The sequence below is a fragment of the Schistocerca cancellata genome, chromosome 4 (assembly GCF_023864275.1).
Source record: "Schistocerca cancellata isolate TAMUIC-IGC-003103 chromosome 4, iqSchCanc2.1, whole genome shotgun sequence".
Classification (NCBI taxonomy): Eukaryota; Metazoa; Arthropoda; class Insecta; order Orthoptera; family Acrididae; genus Schistocerca; species Schistocerca cancellata.
In genome coordinates this window covers 930,406,934-930,429,134 of record NC_064629.1, presented here as the reverse complement: position 1 = coordinate 930,429,134, position 22,201 = coordinate 930,406,934, and the positions used below count along the sequence as shown (strand labels likewise).

At 39.3% G+C, this 22,201-nt stretch overlaps 1 protein-coding gene across 6 annotated transcripts in view; it reads left to right on the top strand.

The window, feature by feature from the left end:
• Positions 1 to 22,201, top strand: part of LOC126185125 (putative per-hexamer repeat protein 5) — a 95,472-nt gene that overhangs the window by 44,890 nt on the left and 28,381 nt on the right. For 2 of the 6 annotated variants that reach the window (XM_049927948.1, XM_049927947.1), the window contains exon 4: positions 4,942 to 4,983. The gene's annotated coding sequence lies outside the window, so the exon portion shown is untranslated. Of the gene's footprint in view, positions 1 to 3,450; positions 4,008 to 4,941; positions 4,984 to 8,548; positions 9,149 to 14,707; positions 15,529 to 22,201 lie in introns of those variants that run through there. The other 4 variants (XR_007536949.1, XR_007536951.1, XR_007536952.1 and 1 more) reach the window with 4 other exon arrangements.

Sequence of the window (22,201 nt, the reverse complement as noted above, 5' to 3'; positions counted from 1 at the left end):
TTCACATAATTACGGAAGGCTAAAATAAGTTATTAGTTTCAGATTTTATTTTATTTCAACCTTTCTGACAATCCAGCATTATTTGTCTTGCACAACAATGAAATTATTTTTGTGAGTTTGCTAAAGAAATTTTGCTTTTATTAACCTTTCTCACTGAGGGCAGTCAATTTATTTGAAACAGTGTTTCATTCCACACTATTGGCTAGTTTCAATTGTTTGCTGAGTTTAAAGTGCATGTTTTCATCTTCTAGCACATATGGCATTATGCCATACTAAAGAATCAAACATTAGGTAATAAAGTACTGGTACTCAAAGATAATTTACATCTGAATCTGGACATACAAGTGTACACTTTAAGCCGAATCATGCATTTTGGTATGGTTCACGAAATTCCGATGCTCTTGGAGTGTCCTCTGATGTCTTGTTTCTTTTATGGCATAATGTAAGATATTTTAATGTTTTACACATACGAACATATGGGCTTCCTGCGTCATTGTAGTTGCACAGATGCGGTGACGTGCAATATCTGGCGCTCTCTGGCTATTACGAAAACGAACCTATTTCTAATACGTTGCGGGAAAATATTGCAAATGGTGGTTTGAAAAGTGTTACTTCCAATGTAAATTTCTTTTACACAAGATGAACTATGTGCGAGAATGTACAATGAATTTCTTAAATCACACACCATTTGACTGTCATTTAAAAAAAAAAAAAAAAACTCTTTGAGAACGACCATTTAGAAAAAGTTTCGAGCCCAGAAGATCAGACGTTTGTGTCATTATTAAAAATTTTACCGTCACATTTGTGTGATGTATCTTAAGTGTAACACGCATAAAAGATCAAATTTATGTGTGAAACCTTACATTTTCTTAAAGCTTATTAATCTTCGAGGCCAATATTATATGCAAAAACTTTGCTTTTCTTCTAGCAATGCCATGTATATTAATTTAAACCATTAACTTTCCCGGTTTGTGGCCGCGCTACTTGACTGATGTTGCTATTGGCGGACTACATCACGTGTCCTATGTACTGAATATCCGCCGTCATTGGCTGGCGAGATCACAAGACATGACCTATCACTTTCTTACACAAGCACCTCGCAGTCTAGATTTCAATGCTTTGGAAAGTAACACGTGGTGTTTGGTGGAATTGGTAATACGAAAATATGCAGTGTACATGTTACTGCAAATCATAGATCTTTCCAAAAAGTGATTTTTCTCCCGCCTAAGTTTCATTTTGTAATGTGCCGGTAAATTTTACGCTGGCGTATAAAACCATAATGATTCAACGGATCAATAAGTTTCACAGTTCCAAGGAAAAGTATGCTGTCACTTTTTAAGTGTATTTTCACCTGGTAGAAAGTTTATTTTGAGCTGTGAAATCTGGAAAAAATTCGGTAATTTTTTTTCCTTGTCTGTGTATACACCCTGTATTAGTGCACAATTATTAATAAAACATCCAGAAATGAAGAATTTCTATCTGCTGACACAAAGGGGCTTCAGTGGGAATGGCAGAAATTGGGCTGCCATGAGCTACTCCAATATCTTTGAGGCGAAAGAAATAAATTGCCTTTTCCACCAGCATATTCCCACGAGTACATAGCCAGTGAAGCTGCTAAGCATAACTTATGCTTCGATGTCTGAATTCTATGCTCCACGTGCGTTAAAAAAGAGTGGCCCTGTGACATAGTTGAGGGGATGCAAGGCCTGCTCCCTAAGGGATGAATTTTGAGTAGAAGTTAATCTTCTTGAGGACTACTTACATTTTCTAGTAGGTTCTTTGGATTAATGTGTGCATCAGTTGTGGCTACATATCATTATATGCATGTTATGTGTCTTGCATTGAGTGCATACACTGTAGTTGTACAACCAGAGAAGAGCCTCGACAGATAAATTGGGCTTAGCAAGGCTGCTTCATGGGCATGCCGCAACCAGTCATGTTTGTTTCTATGTGGCAATGTCTCTTTGTTATGGTAGTCGTTCGCTCTTCACAGTTAAAAATTGCTGTAGTGGGCAACAGCATTAATGGGACTCCTGGCTCTGTGGCTCACAAGGAATGTTGCATTGTCAACTTGACTGAAAGTGCACAGGCAACAACTATGTTATGTTCCTGCACATTGGCAACATCACAGACCAGCCCACCAGAAACTGTCCCCCAATTGAAGAACAAGAACACTTCAGAAATAGGTTTCCTTGCCTGGTTGGGAAATATTTGGATCCTTCTAGGTGTTTCAGCCATTTTGACAAAACTAGCAGAATACACGTAATACCACAGAAATAAGTCACTCATAGTTTCATGCACATAAACCAAAATAGAATGCTCAAATATAACGGGAGTTCACATAGTACAGAACACAGAAATAGACCAAGCACTGATTAGCTAGCTGTGCAGCTGTCCTGCACATTCCCAGCCCAGAGGCCACTGTTGTGGACTATAATAGTGCTGTTACATGTCAGGAATCTTCTTTCACCATTCAGAGTATAGGTATTCAAGTTTTTCTTCCAAAACTTCTGTTTGTCAAAATTAATCTTAAACTCATTGTCTTAACATGGATTGTAAATTTTTGAAATGCCATACTTTGTTCTGGCCAGTAAAAATGATCTTGTTGAATTACCTGGTGGGGCTTACAGCATTTGTTCCAAGTTGAAGTAAGTAACCTAGAAATATTGGAGTGTTTGGAACACCAATTGGGAGAGGTAGATACTTTATAATATTCCTCCTAATAATCTGGACAGCTCTGCCAGTATAAAAATTGGATATGAATTTATGATGAAGTGCATGTTTATTGTAGACTTTGCCCCATATAATGGAAGTGTTCTACTCAGCTCCTTGATAACTATTTGTGTAGGCATGGGAATTTACCTAGCTTAATCTTGACAAAAATATTCAGAATGTCAAATCTTGTGAAGCACCATGATAAATGTTGAACTGTGCTACCGTCTCTTAACCCGTATGCAAATCAGTGTACTGTTACTACAAGAATTACTCCATTATAGGAGTGCAGCTATCAGGTTAAGACATATAATATGCATAGAGACCTTTAGTTAAGCTGTGCATAGACAAGCCGCAATTGTGTGCAAAATGCAGTTACGTGCATCAATATAGGACTTTAAATGTCGCCATTTGTAATTGATCTGCTTTAACCTCTTAATTACTATGGAAATAAGTTTATTTGTAAGAGGAAATGACATAAAACTAAAACCAGTTTTGATGTTATTCAGGAAAAAATGCAATTTGTCTATTAAATAAAGTTGTATTTGCTCTTCAGTTTTACTTTCTCTGTGATTGTTTGTTCTAAACTTTGTATTAAAAGAATCAATATTAAATTGAAAAACAATGCAAAGGTGACCAGCATGTTTATTATTACATGGTTAGTTAGATATAATACAAGATAATATTTTATTCAGCTCTAAATGAAAGCAATAATGTTTTTTTTTTTTTCCATTTCAGTGATATTCAGTTTGTTCATATGTGCAGTTGCTGTTAAATATTCCAAAAAAGCAGTGGTACTAAAAAATATTGCCATTAATTCTATAATGTGGTTCCTCTGTAACACTCCAAAACAACATTTTACACTTAGTGTACATGTTGTAACATCAGTGCCCTGCATACAACCACCAATAAATGTGGCCTGCACTTTAGACTGTATTCTTCAGATACTATTACTTTGGCAGTGTTTATTCACAGAGTAACATGTGTGAATCCATGTTTTGTCTAAATAAACTACTGGGCTCTTCATGCATAATGTTTCCGTAAAAATCGTATGTAGTTAGTCTTTTTTGAAACCGTCAACTCATTTGTAATGATAACTCGTTTCTGCAGGCAAGATTTAAAAACAAATTTCATGTACAGATACTTTTTCTACAACTGGAGATGAATGGTAGTGCCCTGTAAGGTGCCAGCTATCTGCCATATGCCTGCTGCATATTAAATATGAAATAAGTTGTATTTTATTTCTATGTCCTTCATCTTGTAAGAAACACAATCAAAGCTGTAATCAGAAGGGAAAGTAGAGCAACAATAAACAGAGATAGAAGAAAAAAATGGTTTTACGTTAGGCTGAAAACAACATACTAGATGGTGACCTTACATGCTATGGACTTTCGCAGAATGTGACCATTTCATCTGGTAGACATCTCATGAATGAAAGGCCACTAAGATGAACAGCTTATGGGTAAGATACTATGTACCTTAAAACACTGAACCATTCAGTCCAATCCCACACCTTCCCCTCTACTCTGAATCTACATCAGTACTCCACAATCTACCTGTCTGTGTGTGACGGAAGGTACTTCTGGTACCACTAAGTGATCTCCCCCCCCCCCCCTCCCCCCTCCTGTTTCCACTCGTAAATGGCACATGGGAAGAGTGATTACCTCCAATTTCTTGAATTTTGCCCTTAATGTCACTTTGAGAGATGAGTGTAGAACAACTTCTACATTATCTGACTTGTCGCAGAAAGCACTCTCAAAATAAAATGTCAGTAGTAAACATCTCGTGCTCAGTGCCTCTCTTGTAGCATCTGCCATTGGAGATTTTAGAGCATTTCTGTAATACTCTTGCACAGACTAAACAATCCTGTGACAAAATGCATCACTCTTCTCTTTCCCTCCCTCCCTTTGCGCCCCCCCCCCCCCCTCCACAATGAGTCCTACTGGGTAGAGGTCTGAATTTGATGAACAGTACTAAAGAATCAATCGAACAAGTGCCTTGTAAGCCATGTCTTCAGTTTATGTATGAAGTTTCCTTCAGATTCTTCCTGTGAATATGTGTTTTTCCTACTATTTATTTTATGTGGTCATTCCACTTAAGGTCGCTCTGGGTATTTAATCCTAGACATTTTAGACACTGTTTGCAGCCATTTGTCATCAATAGCGTAGTTGTACAGCAGTGGATTTCCTTTCATATGTATTCGTAATATGTTACATTATTTATGTTCAGGGTCAACTGCTAGAGCCTGCACCATTCATCTATCCTATATAGGTAAGTCTGCAAATCTGTATGAACTTATTATGGTCTTGTTACTTTCTTGTAGACAACCATATCATCAGCGAACAGTCTTAAAGGGCTTCTGACACTTTCTACTAGATCATTTATGTACATTATCGCACTTCCTTGGGATACCGTGGAAAGTACTTTTACATATGTCAATTTTCTTCCATTAAGAGTGATTTCTTGTGTTCTATCTGCAAGGAAATCTTGAATGGTTGCAAATCTGGTCTGATACCCCCCTCCCCCCTCTTCCCTACTGAACAGCAGTGCTGGACGGTGTCAAATGCTTTTCTGCAGTAGAGGAATGGATCAACCTGAGCCCTATTGTCTACAGCTCTACGGAGGAACAGAGAGAGCTGAGTTTCACAAGGTCTCCATTTGCAAAATCCATTGTTATTTTTATAGAGGACATGTTCGTTCTCCAGAAAGTCATAAAAAATATTCCAGAATTCAACAGACGAATATCAACAGTTTTGACCTATAATTACATGCATCTGTCCTATGACCCTTCTTTCAAACTGGAATGACCCGAGCTTTTTCGCAGTCCCTTTGTTGCTCCAGTGATCTATGATAAACTGCTGCTAGAAGAGGTGTGAGTTCCTTCAGATAATCTTTGTTGAATCTTATAGGTATCTCATCTATTCCTGATGTCTTTCCACTGCTAAGTGATTGTAGTTGCTTTTGTATTCTGCAATTGTTTAAGATCTGCCATTTCAACATTAATACGATGATTGAATAAGGGTCCGTATTGTGATATTCCACAGTGAAACAATTTCGGAAGGCCAAATTCAGTATTTCGCACTCCCTGTTCTCTTCCTTTTCAATGCCTGTATGGCCGCTGAGTGACAGAATTGACTATTGTGAACTGCTTACTAATTTTACGTAAGACCAAAACCTTTCATGGTTTTAGCCAGATCAGTGGACAAAATTTCACTTTCCAGGCCACTGATCAGTTCTCTCATTGCTCTCCTTAACCTCATTTTTTCCCCTTCAGCTTTTGATTGTCCACTAGTCATTTACTTCTCTTGGATCTGTAATGCTCTCTTTGTGTACGTAGCAGTTTTCTAACTCTTGCTATTAAATCATAGTGGGTCTCTCTTGCCCCTTAGGACCTTGCTCAGAACATATTTGTGTGAGGCATATTGAACGATGCTTTTGAATTTTTCCATTTTTTATGTTGACTACTCAGGTACTGTGCTGTTTGTATGCTTTCACTCTTCCTGCCCTTCTTAATATTTCTTGTAAAACCCGTAGTTGTAGCTGCTATCACAGTTTTCCTGTGCATTAACTGATTCGGTAAGTTCAGTTCTGTTTCTGGCTAGGTGGTCTAAGATAACATGTTTGTGGGTTAACTATCTGCTTGAAGCAATTTTTGGACCTAACGGTCAGAATAATGCCACACGAATGCCTGTCACTGTTACTAGTTTTGATAATCTGTCTCCCAATCCGTGGATGGCAAGTTTAAGTTACCCAGTATTACAATAGCTTGATCAGGAAACATATTGACAGAATTTTCAGTATCTCTCTGGAACGCCAGAGGGAATTGAGAATGGTCTATGAATCTAAACAGGACATGTCATTTGTACCATCGCATGCTACTATTTCCAGCTGGTTGCACCCAGTGCACTCGATAGCAGACAGCAGGGCCACCTCCATATTTTGGAAAAAGACCGCCCAGAAACATACAGGGTGCAGACGCATTTTTTCCACACACTGCCTTTTATTTCTGTGAGGAGATTTAATTACCTGCCTAACGTTGGAGCTCACAATGACTAGCATACCCATTGTCTGCACTGACACAGACTGGGCAGGAAAATCAGCTGCTGGCCTACCAGGAGAAACATCCCATGCTTTCTCAGAAGTGTTATGAATGCTGGGTAACACCTCTTACCTGTTTCTGTGGTTTAAGGAGCTAGACGTGTGGCCTGTTCCTCTCTTGCCTTCCATCCACACACATGCGGACTCACCACTGTCCGCCACAAACACTCGAGTGGAGACATAACAGTCAGATATTGTGTATCACAAGATGCAGTGACAACCTGGTCACTAGAGGATTCCAACAGCACCAGAGGTGTCACAGGTCACAACACCTGATGTTGCCAAAGCTTTGAGAATCAGCCAGAAGGCTGTTGACATGGTCAATGCAGATTCCATCTGTTTACGGTCAGCAGCCAAGTTTCCTTGTGTCCGCTCACAACTAGCACTGTCCCTATGCCTATTGTACTGTGTAAAAACTGAATAAGACAAAAAATATAAACAAGAGTCAGGAGTAACTGAGAAAGTACAGACAGACTTCTGCAAGAGAGAAAATTACTCAACAATGGTGCTGCTGAAGTTCGTATGTTCACAAAATAGAATGAGAACAAACACTAAAATATGCTCTGCAGAGTTCTCACCGTAGGCTAAGATCAGAAGCTGTACAGGCTCTTAAAATACACATTTCTCTACTAAAAATGGATATACCAACAGTTACTTTTTGGTAGAAACACTGATCAAACTCTACGGTATGTATTAACACAGATTTCAATGGACTTACATGATGTGCTGTTTCTGGCAGCAGGGAGCTACCTGAGAAACTTGCCTCACACCAAGATATACACCAGAATTAACAAACAAAAACTTGAGAATAAGTTCGTAAACACTAGTCTTCTCAGAAGTCCATTAGAATACCACTAATCTAAACCTCCCCCTTGTCAGTTTCTTTGTAGCTTTCAATTTTGTACAACATAAGCTGTAAAGGTTTAGTGAAATTACTATTTCTTTGTATTAATAATAATCCAAAAACTGCCACCAAATAGCACAGTCACTCATGCTGTCAGGGCATATTTATTGCGGGAACTCGATCACTTTTTCTGTGGATTAAATACTTCCAGTTCTGCTTGTCCCAGCATCTTTTCTCTTGTACCATAATTTGTGCACCATTTACTTGCTTAGTTTCCACATTTTGTCACCTTTTGCATCATCTGCATTGTCACAGCATTCTCCTTCTGTTCATAAATTAATTAAATTTTATTAACAGCAAGCTTCCACTGTAAGGTAACAACGTGCACTACTTTAATTTGAGCATGGCTGTACCTAGTCATGTTACCAATTTAGTATTCACTACTGCCAGGTATATGGTTCACCTGCTGAGTAATACCGTACTTACGGTGACTCACTCGAAAAAGTGTATCCTTCATGTAAATATATAAATAAAAAAACTTACATCCACAGAAAATAAGTTAACATTCTGTCAATAGTAGTCACAGCTACATTAGTAACGTACAAAAAAGGAGTGACTACTGGTGCCCAACTGCCTTGAAATATTTCACAGTTCTTCAAATGGCAGATCATGCCCATTGTCTTTTGGCTTTTGAAACTAATAGACAAGGTATAAATAAGACGTTGCACTGAATTTGCTGGGACATACATAAAATACTCTCAAACCCAGGATTCAATCTTCCCTGTCAACAGCACATGCTAAAAGTAATGAGTTTAGTACAGGTTTCTTCTACTCTTGCCAAACGCGTGATTCAAATAAAATGATCAAATTTTCCTTTTACTTTTAATGTTGCAGGCCTACCAGGGTGCATACATGCTATTCCCTGAGAAGAGAGGACTACACTCCCTTTTATGGCTCAGCCCATCAACCTGTTCTGCGAAAGTCTGATCCTTTTGTTCTCAGTCTCTGAGCACCAAGAAACCGTGACATCAAAAATGTGTTTACACTCTCGACAGTCCCATGAGGCACGCTTTAGAAGTGCATTGGGAAGGTCCCGAGTATTTTAAAACTTATGCTCTTATATTTCCTATCTGTACTCCCTGTTATGGGTTAGTTGACACTCAAACTTTGGAGTTGATCAATCTCTTGTACAACTTCATGACTGCCATGAGGCCTCCAGCAGCCACAGCAGAGCATGGCATCTGGTGCCGAGTGTCTGCCGGCAGTCACGCAATCGCAAAAGAGCCTTCCACCCCTCCCCCCATGCTGTGAACCTAACATCCATTTAGAATATATTCTGAGCTCAAACCTAATGAGACATTGAGACGTCTTTAACATCTTTAACAGAATGACTTACTCCATGTCAACCAGCATGGGTCCCGAAAACATCAAACGTGTAGAGATTGCCATCTTGATTTAAATGTCCAGAAATGTAAAATTGTACACTTCACAAAGTGAATAAACATAATGTCCTGTGACTAGAATATCATGGAGTCGCATTTGGAATCGCTTAACTCATACAATTTGTAGAGATATGAAATGGAGTAGTTACATAGGCTCAGTCATAGGTAAAGTAAGTGACAAACCTTGGTTCATTCATAAAATACTAGGGAAATGCAATCAGTTTGCAAAGGACAGTGCTTTAAAAACCTTTATGCATGGAATATTGATAGTGTGTGGAACTCGCACAAGATGGGACTGACAGGGTAAACTGAATGTATAGAAAGGATAGCACAAATGGTGACTCTCTCTCTCTCTCTCTCTCTCTCTCTCTCTCTCTCTATTTTTACCTGTGCGAGGGTGTCACAGAAGCTGAAAAACCTGAATTGGCAAATGTTAAAAAGATAGATGGAAGTTACAATGTGAGAGCCTACTTACAAAGTTTAAAGACCCAACTTTGTGTTGAATAGGAATATACTACAACCTCCTAAGTATTACTGCCATAAGAATAGTGAAGACAAGATTCGACTAACTGCAGCATGCTCAGAGGTGTTAAAAACATGGAATGCTGCCAGCAGACACAGCAGCGGCTCACGCTTGCCCGCAGCCACCTGCTCCACTTTGTTTAGTACAGAATATCTTGTGGTGTGTAAAGTTACAAAAAATAAGTTCAAAATGTTGAACAAGATATTGTACCCAGTTTCCTGTGCACCAGTATAAACTCAGTCAAGAAATACAAATTAATGCACAGTGCTGCACTATGTACTCCACTAAACATAGTGAACTGTATGGCCGCTGGTTGGCTTAGGGTGACAGGCGTAAACCTCTGCTGTGTCTGCTCTCAGCCTTGCAGCAGTTGGTGTGCTAGCAATAATTCTTCCTGCACTCTATATGTAAATGGAACAGGAAGAAGTCATAAAATGTTACTAATAATTTATGACAGTCCGTGTTTCTGCATTTGAGCAATTTAAATATGTGGACTGCATAAATTACTATGAGAAGAGCAGCCGTGAACAGCTTGAAGAGTTAGTAGAGTGTTTAACTGCAACCTGTACCATTCACATCCTAAAGAAATTCAGCAATTCTGTAGGCTCAGGTGACTCATGCTTTCAGATTATTAGCACACTGTAGGCCAAATGTGAACAGTGGATGAGATTTTCTAGATTTTCTACACATTTCTTAGTGTTGTGGCAGGAATGCTTTCTTTTGTCTGACTTATTGAGTCTTGGATGGTGACACTGTATGTTGTAAAATATTCAGTGTGCCTTGTAACACTTTCAGGACAAGCATCTAGACCGTGGGTGGGCAACAAATGGACCGTGGTCCAGACTGAACAATGATTGAAACCAATCATACAGTGCTAATGACATACGATTCAGCCTATTATCTGCAGTGTTAGAAAGTCACACAGAACAGGGGCCCTCATACATTCAGTATTATTATCAGTATGTCAATATAGTGACTGTCTGAGAGGGAATATTGTCGTATTTGCAATACTAGAAATATTGATGAACAGTACTTAAGCCGACCAAAATATTCTCAGTATTACCAATGTGTATTGAGCGTGTGTGTGTGTGTGTTTTGTGTGTTTAACAACTTGGCATTCTGTTCACATTTTTCCAGTTTGATTTCTGTATAATAGAGCCAATATACGAAGTGTTAAAGTGATTTAGACTTTCAAACTTTTTAGAATGAACAAAGAAATGATGTCATGATTTACTTAGTGTACTAGAAACAACCTGTGTGTACACGATCAGTCATCAAAAGTATTTTTGGACAAATATTTAAAAAATGCATGCTAATAGTACTTGTGGATAACACACACCATACAGGGTGTCCCACTCAAACCTCCCTGATTTCAAAGACCCAGGGAAAAAACCACAGTAGATAAGACAATGAAAAATGCACCACATCGTAGAACATATCAAAGAATTTATTTATTTATCGTCAATACACCTCTACATGTGAACTATTTGTAGTGCAAAGAATATACCGTCCATATTCAATTTCTTGCCAAGTTCTTTGTAACATTTCTTCTGTTATTGTTGCAATTGTATTAGTGATACAATGTCACAACATAGGAATATCGTCCACTTTGGTCGCATACACGCGGTCCTGCATGAATCCCCACATGAAGAAATCGAGCAGTGTAATGTCAGGTGAACGTGGTGGCCAGGCAATGGGTCCTCCACATCCAATCCAACGATTGGGAAATTTCCTATCCAGGAACTTGCAAACAGCTGTTGACCAATGCGGCGGAGCTTCATCTTGTTGAAAAATGATGTTGGGTTGCAAGTCTTGTATCCGAGGGTAGACAAACTGCTCTAACATACCCAGATACACTAACCCATTCACTGTTTGTTCCGCAAAGAGTGGTCCAACAGTCCTGTCGTGCATTAGCCCGCACCAGACATTTAGTTTAGAGTTATCATAAACATGTTCAGTGATGACGTGCGGATTGTGCGAACCCCAAATCCGAATATTATGCGTATTAACCCTTCCTGATAGATGAAAGGTTGCCTCATCTGAGAATAAACATCTTTCCAGGAAGCTGGCATCCATATCAATACACTGCAGCATATCCACAGCAAATTGCTGTCGGTGTGGTTTGTCATTCAGCGTCAGATGTTGCAGAATTTGCACTTTGTAAGCACACATACGAAGATGCTGGTGAACTACATGATGCAGTGTTGATCAAGGTACATCAGGTTGCCTAGATGCTTGACGAATTGACCTACGTGGGCTCCTGAGAAATGTTTGTCTGATATCCTCCACTGTCTCTTCTGAAACTTCGTAACGTGCCATCGCCAGAATGTTTCAGAACACTTCCTGTTGCCAGAAACTTCCTGTACCATTCCTTAATTGTTTTCACATCAGGTGGATCACATTCATACACACGATGATAATTTATTTGCACAGTAATCAACGATATTATTTCTGCTAACCACACTACTGCTTGCGCATGCTACTGTGGAGTTGCCATTTTCATTTCATGTGACCATGCTGCACTCTGGCAATGATACTTGACACGGAATATAAATTCTTTGAGATGCTCTACAATGTGGTGCATTTTTCATTGTCGTATCTACTGTGGTTTTTCTCTCCTGGGTCCTTGAAATCGGGCAGGTTTGAGTGGGGCACCCTGTATTTTAAACACTCGAATGACCTGCATATTGCCAAAACTCACAAAGTTATTCCTAATTAGTTGTCAACTGGGATTTCCTATCTATCTTGTTGCCGCATTTTTTGTTTCTATTCTTTCTCGTATTAACATGAGTAAATAATTCCTGTCCGTTGTGGATATATTAGAATACTAAAACTGTTGAAACTGAAAGTAATTTATAACAAATTAGTGGCAACCAGGTGACTTTATTGGCATGTATTTTTTCATAACATTTCAGAATGCCTGGCATCCCATTTTAAGATGTTTGCATTTTTTTATGTAACATGAACATAGTTTCTTTACTAATGGCATTGCAGAATTTTGCACCGGAAGTTTTTAAAACAGTTATTGTGAAATGTTGTATGTGAATAAACAATACTGACACACAAATAAATGTAAACATCTGAAGATGAGGTGAACTTTGTCCGATAAATGTTAATGATACAGGCACAAGGAGTGATGCTGTTGCATCATGGTATGAGGCAGCGTGCGAGCTTAAGTAAGTGTGTGAATCAGGCCCACAGGTTACAAATGGTTGCCAATTCTCGATTGAGACTATAGTGATGAAATGCATCCCTTCCTTTTCTGAGCATGTCTCGAGTCGGAGCATTCACTGCTGGTGTTGTATACAGTGTCACAGTTCATCCAGAGATACTGGAAAGGGGGGGGGGAGGGGGGCATGAATGGAGAGATTCTGACAAACCACAACACGAAAAAAAGAATCCCATACCATGAGATCATGATACCTTGGAGGCCAGTGGTGCAATGAGAGATCCATATGCCTGTTTAAGGTGTACAGGCAGCAGTGTTGTACTCTTGACAAAACTCATGTCACTCAGTTGTAACTGCATTGCACCTGTTGAAATGGAGACACAAAATGCCGTTTGTTTTGTGATGTGTGCCATCTCAATTTGGCCTATATGGGATAATGAATGAGCTAGCTGCACCAGGGAGACCCCTGTGGGCATGCAAATGAACCTGCAACTTACTATTAGCTCCTGGTGACAATGGTGAACAGTCTGCTGAAAATTTCCATGTTATTAACTGCTGCATGGGTATTAAACTGAAAACAAAGTGGTTGTGTATCTGAACATGAGTAACACAGAATTTCTAACATATGGATGTTCATTTCAGCAGATCATTCCTCAGAGTATGACTGTACCGGCACTAAGTGTCTTATTTTACTATGGCATTGGCAGACAGTTGCAGAAATGGCTGTGGCCTTATGTCACCTTATTGGGAGCGCCTGTATGCTCTCATGGTACCACTCTACTGATTGGCTCTGACACCAATGTCTTGCTGCATCATCCATGTACTGCTTTCCAGGAAGTGCATCCTTCATTGGGCCAAACAGAGGAAGTCGGAAGGTGAGATATTTGGGCTGTAAGATAAATGAGGAACACTCCAATGAAGTTTTGTTGTAGTGATGACAGACACCTCACCCAGTGACTCACCATGCTTTTCTTCACTGCCAGGTCTCCGTAGACATTCTGCAAGTGCCTATGAATATTTGCAATGTTCTGGTTCTCCACCAAAACAAACTTGGTAACAGCTCTCTGTTTGAAACATGCTTTTGATACAGATGCCATTTTTTGAAGGTTATGCATAGCACCACCACCTATCAAATGTTAATGAAACTATGGGGGCAGACGTGAGAATATCCCACAATGCCAACAGCAAATTTCACAACCAAAATTGTCCAAGAAAAAAAGTGTATCATTACTTATTGAACACCCGTCTTACAGTAGTTGGCTGTTGGCAAATCATACATTTCTACAAATGACAGTAAATCATCAGCATCTGGTGTCATCATGTCTGACTCTGATGAGGGAGGAAAAAAGAAGCCTTCTGGCTGTGTGTTTCCTCTACATTAAACACTGAGAATTGTTGGTGTAATTGTCATTCAGTGTGATTCCTAGTCAAATTGGTCGTTCTCAAGTTATAGGGAAGCTGGAGGCAACACAGCAGGGTGGAGAAGATAATGGTAGAAGACCTTTGTTGGGTAATGGAGAGCATGTGGTGTGTAATCCCAGACTTTTTTGCTGTTTGTGGTATTGTGTTTCTTGCTGTGTTAGATTTTGTTGCTGTTTTTTCACTGTTGCTGGTGCTTTAACTGCTGCTTCTGTTCCTGAAGCTACCGGAGCTGTTTTCTCGCAACATCATTTGTTGTCACTGCTAACTTATAATTTTTCTCTTTATTGGTTCACTTGTAAAATTTTAACTACTGTGTCAGTTTTGTCAAATCCAGGCCAAACTATATTGAAGTTAAACACTATACAAAAACATTCATGCCACAAGGCATAGTTTGTAAATCAGTAGGCAAAAAATAATAATAATTTCTGCATTCTGCTTCCTGCTCTCAAATGAGTCCATAGCAATAGTTGTTGTAGCTTGACTGATATGGGTTTCAGGTGAGCCCAGAAGCTAAGTCCTTGAGCAGCAGTTTTGGTAGATGAATTTGTGTGGTGAATGTTGGAGGTGAATAGCTTGTTGTTTGGAGTCATTAACCACAAGTGACCATGAGCTCTTCTGCAACCATCACTGGCCATGCCAACGTGGATGCAGTTACATCCCCACTCCACAATATGCTGCCCCATGATGTATCAGCACTCCCAGATGCTTAAATTCTCTGGAGGGTTTGTATTGTTAGTGCTGCTGGAAATGAAAACTCATATCATATTTCACAGAATCTAAATTAAAATCATATTTCCTAATATGTTCAGTGATGAGAATTTTCCTATTAAATTATGCATCAGTGTAAATGTAACACAGCACTCAGTATAACTTTGGCTGGCAGCACTAAAATATAAAACACCAACAGCCCAGTGTCTGCTGAAATCTACAGATTCAGGTAGCCAAGGTAGGGAAAATGTTACACACTATAAAATACTTAAATAGCTTGAAACTAGCACACATCTTGGTTTGTTTGCATCTCATTAACTCATCATGTGGAAGGTTGGTCAACACTTTCTCAAATCCTCTTGCATCATGTCCACTCAAGTAGCATCTACAGGATCAGTTCTTATTTGCTTTACTGTAGTGCACATTGACAATGTCAACTGCTAAAGAGCATATATGCAAAAAGTTGAACCTTGTTATAACTGAAAATCTTCAAATACATACAGGCTGTGGCATTGAAGGAAAGATCTGTCAGTGCTTTCTAGTGATTGTTCGTAACTAAATGAAGTGCTCATAACATGCGAAATGTATAAAATATATCATTGCAAACAAACTTCAAGTAATTATTTTGTCACCTTTAACAAAACAAATATTTCATAAAATATGAAGAGCTATATTTCATTAAAGTCACAATTTTTGAATGATGTACAGATTTTGTTCAGACAGACAGTTTCTTGGCTTTTGTTGTAGCATCATATAACAGTTAAGAGATTTTTAATAGCACAAAAATGTGCTTTGTAATGCTACATAAATTAATTGGAAAGAGAATACTGCTAAACATTAGCCAGCTAGAAAACTGGTGTTGCTATTAAAAGGGTTACGTGATAAAATCACATCAACTTTGATCCCTCTCCCATTTTCTATAAAGCAGAAAATTAATTTGACATTGCAACCACCTGCTCAGTACAACATTGGTGTCCACCTTAGGAATGCTTTGCGAAAATAATTGTGCTGACATGAACTCCACAAGTGCTTGATACAGGTTTCTGGATGTATGTGACACCAGATGTTTTCTCACAGGTAATGCAATTATTATCAATTATGGGCCAGTCGTTAGTGGCCAAGGAGCGAGTGCATGATAGTGTTGCATGTGTGTTCCATGCAGTTCAGATCAGTCGAATTTGGTGGTTAGACATCAACATGAATTCGCTATTGTGCTCCTCGAAGTACTGTAACATTTGACATAAGTTTTCTGGGTATGGTACCATGTCATAATGTATAAAACTACTGCTGCTGGAGAAATACCAACATTTCGGGCATGGTTGCAGTGGCCTCCTCCTGGGTATACTGGTGCACATATAGGCCCAGAAGAAGGCTGCTGCAACTGTGGCTGAAACGTTGGTTTGTCTCCAGCAGCAGTAGTTCTATACGTTATGACGTGGTACCATACTGGTGCACATATAGGCCCAGAAGAAGGTTGCTGCAGCTGTGGCTGAAACGTTGGTTTGTCTCCAGCAGCAGTAGTTTTATACGTTATGACGTGGTATCATACCCAGAAAACTTATGTCAACTAACTCAGGCTGCGGAAGCCTACGCAATTATATTACTGTAGCATTGTTCTGTCTTGTAACATGGACAGTTATCGTGTGCTGGTAGATGTGATTGCTGTCAGGCCAGACACCAATCCTGAAGGGATGCAAGTAGTCTGCAACAATGTTCAAGAGGTCTACAGCCATCATGGTATCTTCGATTACTACCACACTTCTCTTTAAAGCTGAGCCAAATGTGCACCGCAGCATAATACTGCCTGAATGTGCACCGCAGCATAATACTGCCCCCCCCCCCCCCCCCCACCAACTTGTGTCCATGCAGTGTGTGTTTCGAGCAGCTGGTTACCTAGATATCAATATTTCTGAAAGTGGCCATCTACATGGTGTAACAAGAAATGTGATTTCTCTGGCCATGTGACATGTTTCTGTTGGTCCATTTTAAACCTCCATGACCTAGTGCCCACTGCAGTCGTAATTGACTATTTCATTGGGTCAGCATGGCAACATGTAAAGGTTGTCTGCTGTGGAGACCCATGATCAACAATGTGCTGTGATTGGTGAGTTCGGAAACACTTGTCTGCAGCAGCAGTATTATACTCTTGTCATCTGTTGCCAGATATGCCACCTGTCATGCTGTTAAGATTGTGTGTTGAGTTATGATGTGTTTATGTCGTACAACTTCTCAGCTGCTTGTGATTTCACTATCCTTAAACTTGTTCACAGATGCTCAGAAAAGTAGCATGCAGACAGCCTTTCAGCATTGCTATTTTCTAAATGCTCATTCCCAGGCACCAGGTGAGAACTGGACTACTCCAGTTGGGACTGTATGTGTAAATGTGGTTTTAATGTTTTTACTTATATTTACTGTACTGAAGATGGCCACACAGTGACTGAAATCTGAATTTTCAGTAAATGTTGTTTGTGGCTGATCGCTGTACCCTTTACTTCTTGAAACCCCTAGTTCTGCAATTTTGTGTCCTGCGATGCACTGTTCCTTGTAGTCTGAAAGAGGAGGTGCTATTGAACTCAATGAACAATTGATTGTTTGTAGTACATAACTACACCAAACTCCATAGCACTGTTGTCCTGCAGGACAATGGTGCGCTGCTTAACATATTGACAGCCGCAAGGCCACTGCCAGTGCAACAAAACTGCCTGCTGCGGCTGTTGGCAGCCAGATGACAGTCAATATTTAAAGGGGTTACTGGATGGCAGTATTAAGTCTTAAGGATAAGAGCATATTGTTCCAACTCAGACCACAATAAAAGACATGGTTGTGAGAAACCACCAACTATTTATTAGGTCACAGCATGAGAGCATAACAATACAGATTAGTGACATGTACAAAAGAGCAGTCGGTTATCAGGAGCCAATTGCTGTCGGCCACAGGTAATTGAGGCACCGTCTACCGTAATTAGCCTCTGGTTGACTATAAGTGCAATAGCCATATATGTGATGTGTGCCATGATAGTGTCAGTTACTCTTTCGCCGGCTGGGTGGCCGAGCGGTTCTAGGCACTACAGTCTGGAACCGCGTGACCGCTGCGGTCGCAGTTTTGAATCCTACCTCGGGCATGGATGTGTGTGATGTCCTTAGGTTAGTTGGGTTTAAGTAGTTCTAAGTTCTAGGGGACTGATGACCTCAGCAGTTAAGTCCCATAGTGCTCAGAGCCATTCAATTACTACTCTTTCCTTGGGAACGGGGGTGAGGGGAGAGTGATCACATGCCAGCTCCTCGATGACACGCTGATGGTGACATATCCATAGTGTCTGAAGCAGTTGTCCTGGGCCCAAACCAGTGAGTAGGGGCAGAAGTGTAGACACATGCGTGTTCCTCCCCCATCTTACGTTACAGGGCCCAGATCAGATTTGGGGGCGCAAACCGTGAGGACATTGGTACCACTGCAGACAGCAGCAGGAGAAGGTACACTAGCCGTGCAAGATTTCGCCCAAGTTCCTGCCCCTGGTTGGAGTCCTTTTGTAAGAACTGAGAAAGGATGTAATGTCCTCTTCTGCCAGAAATTCTGCAACATATTTATGCATTTGCATTTTGAAAGTCCACACGATATGTTTGACCTTGCCATTGGATGCGGATGAAAAGGAAGTGCTGTAATGTGGTGGATGCCATTGCACTAGTAGAAATTTTGAAAGTATTGAGCCAAAAATAGAAGACCATTGTTTAAAACCATTGTGTAAGGTATGCTTTAAACAGAAAAAATGCTTAACAGCACCTTGACTGTCGCACCTGCTGTAGTAGAGGGACAACAAACAACATAAGGAAATTTGGAAAAGACATCAACAACCAAAAAGTGTCTAAAAAAGGTCCAAACTCTATATGGGGGGGGCTGGTTCCAACAATTGGTACATGAGCAGAGGTATCAAAGACAAAAACAAAGCCTCGCAAGTGTCTGCATCTGTTGCTCTAAATGCGACGAAGTGCTGGCGGAGCCGTTGCTCGTAAGTTTCCGAATTTTCAGCAGAATCGTCATACAACGGAAATGGTGGTGGGTACATCTGAGACAGTGGAGCCTGAACAGTCAAGATAGCCATGAGCTTTATCAAAATTGTCATATTAATCCTACACTGCATGAATAATTTATTTTTAGTTATTAAATCATGATAAAAAATTATTTCAGTAATTTTGAGCAAAAAAAAATGAATTATAACTTTTAAGATTTCTCGAATTTTCATTTATTATTGCATTATGGGTACAATACAAAAAATGTGCGGAAACACTACATCACGCAGTGAGACTAATATCTGATATTGTGCAAAAATGCAACATATGCAGTGTGACATGAAATGGGTTAGATTAACATCATTTAACAAACTGTACAATCAATATTTCATAGCTTCTGAGATGTAATTCAGCACAATATAGAAAAATAGTCACATTTTTGCAAAACTGTCAGTCACAATGAAATATTTAGAAACAAACCTTGTAAAAAAAAATTACCCTTATTCAATGTGATAAATTTTGAAGCAATAAATGTTCTTCACACACACAGCTACTCCAGTTTTCACACTGGACTACCGTAAATGCCTTGCAGCTGGCACGCTTACAACGTTGACGCTTTTCCATCACTTTTGGCCAATGAGCAACACTGTCTCTCGGTACATCAATTGTTGGCTGAGCTGCAACAGAAGACCTTTTCGCTTCATTCTGAGGACTGGATGTTGGTTTACCTCGCTTTCCTTGTGTTCCCCCCACTTTGCAGAGACTCTCCCAACGTCCATCCGAAATTCAAACAATTTAAGTATTTTTAAACCTGTATTTTGCTTTGCAACATGCTTGTAGAGAATCCAGGCTTTGATGGTTGCAACATCTATTAGATGATAAAATAGTCTGAAGTACAATTTTTTGCTCCTCATTACAATTTTTTAGCGTCCAAGCAGACTGACATGAAGGTCCACACACCCCATATGTTTGTTATATTCCTGTATCACATAAGGAGCACATATCACTTCTCTCTGTTTCTTCTTGCGATTGTACCTTTCGGCTGCACACCTTGGTAGTTCCCCTGCATATGTTCCACTTAAGTTTGTCACATACACCACAGATGTTCACCTTGACTTCTTTTGCAAATCACCATCCATTGGAAGTTTACAGTCTGGAATTCTGTTTCTTGCAGACATGACCGATAATAGATACAGATTCCTATGAATTTTGAAAGATCTTCAGAGTTCGTATTATATGGCTTTGTTGTATCTATTTGAACACTGTATAATATTGTTTGTTCTGCAATGTGATTCAGTAACCCATCTATAAACATATATTTGAAGAACTGAAATGGCGTTTCCAAAGCACAAACTTCGTCTGGTAGATGGAGGTTCCCCTTGAATATTTTTTATCAGCTGAAAAATCAAAAGCAGCTTCCATGTTACATGATATCTTCTCAGCTTTTTCCTTAATGACTCATTCATGTTAGGCATATGAGGCAAGGAATCTGGTTCTGGAACTGTGGAGACGTGTGAAGTTTCATTATTACAGTTTTCAGATTCAGAGTCTGTTGGACAATACTCCTCAGTATTGTCAACTATTGTGTCTATGTTTACAGTTGGGCCAGCAATAGTCATTTGATGAGATGTATTCTGGAAGTGAAGATAATTTCTCAAGGATGGCAAGAATATCATCCTCCTCTTTTTTTTTTCCGACGTTTGTCGTCAATGAATTGTACATCCGCGCCTCTAAAATAAAAATAATTTACATCCATTACTACTTCCATAAGCAACAAAAGCTTTTATTTAGATTCAAATAGCAATTTTCTATGTAAGAAACAACTACAAATAAATGAATCTGGCAATTACTGTACACAGTAAAAAATACCTTTGTTGCATGTTGTAGAAAAAATGCTACACTTATCTTTTGATGTATTTTCCCCAATAGAACCAAAAGGAAACAGATTCAACATTGATATCTATAATTCCATACCTTTTCTGTAGAAAAATGATTTTTGAAGACTTCAAAATTTCGTATTTGCTTCGTAAATGCAGACACTAATTCAATATCAGTAGACATCCGCTATTACTGATCACATAACATGTTTGTCAAAGATACAATGAACAATACAGCAGAGATTTCAGGAACAACAGTGTTACCTCAGTCATATATAAAGTCGTGACACTCACTGCTGTGAAAGTTCAAGTGACACTAGCAGCCAGAAAGCTCGCCTTCCTCTGACGGCAGATGCGATGTTAAAATAATGTTTGTTTTTAATTCGTTTTGTACGTAATTTACAAAATAGTTAGTATATTTTTGCGTCACAAGTGTTAGGAGAACAGCGAGAGACATAAGTGATTGTGAAATACCATATGAAGTATATAGATGCTCTTCCTTGTGTAAAAATGAAGAGAGAGATCACTTTTCATTATGTTCTGTTTTGCAGGAAGCCTGCTTCCAAAAATACAATTTCCATCTTATTCTTTGTGGTATCAGCTTTTCTCAATAAAAAGCATGACTGTTTTAAAACTTTATTATATCCCATTGATACATTTACCGAATATAAAATTAAATGAATGAGTCAGTCCTAACACTTTAGCAACCCAAATGAGCCAGCTTCATCACTTTTTTATTTATTCTCTTGCTCCTACAGACTGTCTTGATTCCTGAATTTAATAATTTAAAAGAGCCTCACTTTCACAAACAGTCTTATTAACAGCAGCTTGGTTTCAGCACAGCACCCAGGTGGAAAATTGTGCTTGTCCATCAACATGTTCACAAAGAAAGCACCACAATTACTTATTTGAGCATATTCATCAAAAGTAGAAGTCATCTTACTCCCACAATGAGTTAAAAATTCTTTGACATCTTCTGTACAAATAAATAGGCTTCCAAAGTTGCCTTCATAACCTTTAAAATGACAATAAACCTTGTCATTTGCGTCTGTTTTGGCTGCCATCTACAAGTACTGTCCTACATTTATAACAGTCATGAATTGTAAGCAGTTTCTTTAATACATAACCAAACACGTATCTCGTGCTGTTTGCCTCTCCGAGGTCTATTTGGACTTCCACATTTGGTAGTCTGATCACTGAACTCGTGCCACTGATGTCCAACAGTGATGAAACAAGTAATTTGGGCACTGCTTTCATATCCACTATTGTCTGACCCCAGTTGATCCCCTCACAATTGGAAGTAGCTACACTGTGTGTATTCATTAATTTGCTTAAAGCACAATTATTGAATGCAGCCCAAAACTGTCGTGGTGATGGGTTGCTACAAAAACCACCTTTGTGC